The 320-nt window shown below is 41.2% G+C and overlaps 1 non-coding gene across 1 annotated transcript; it reads right to left on the bottom strand.

The window, feature by feature from the left end:
* Positions 1–107, bottom strand: LOC139903198 (small nucleolar RNA R71). Its single transcript, XR_011778039.1, has one exon. It is a non-coding gene; the product is annotated as a small nucleolar RNA R71 (small nucleolar RNA).
* Between the last annotated feature and the right edge of the window lie 213 nt (positions 108–320).

Raw genomic sequence — 320 nt, 5'->3', positions numbered from 1 at the left:
AGACTTCAAGGAGAAATTGTTACGTTCACACAAAAGCCAAATGAAACATTATATGAGGCATGGACAAGATTCGGAAGGATGTTGAGAGGATGTCCTCAACACGGTTTAGACACTTACCAAATAGTACAAATATTCTACCAAGGTGTCAACGTTGCTACACGAAAAGACATCGACATAACAGCCGGTGGATCCATTATGAAGAAAACCGCAACTGAAGCTTACAAAATTATTGATAACACAGCCTCCCACTCGCATGAGTGGCACCAAGAAAAAGATATCTTTCGATCATCTAAAGCGGCTAGAGCCGATTCTAGCCATGA

The sequence above is a fragment of the Rutidosis leptorrhynchoides genome, chromosome 3 (assembly GCF_046630445.1).
Source record: "Rutidosis leptorrhynchoides isolate AG116_Rl617_1_P2 chromosome 3, CSIRO_AGI_Rlap_v1, whole genome shotgun sequence".
NCBI lineage: Eukaryota > Viridiplantae > Streptophyta > Magnoliopsida > Asterales > Asteraceae > Rutidosis > Rutidosis leptorrhynchoides.
Note: the sequence above shows the minus strand (reverse complement) of the source record. Positions and strands in the feature narration are given on the sequence as shown.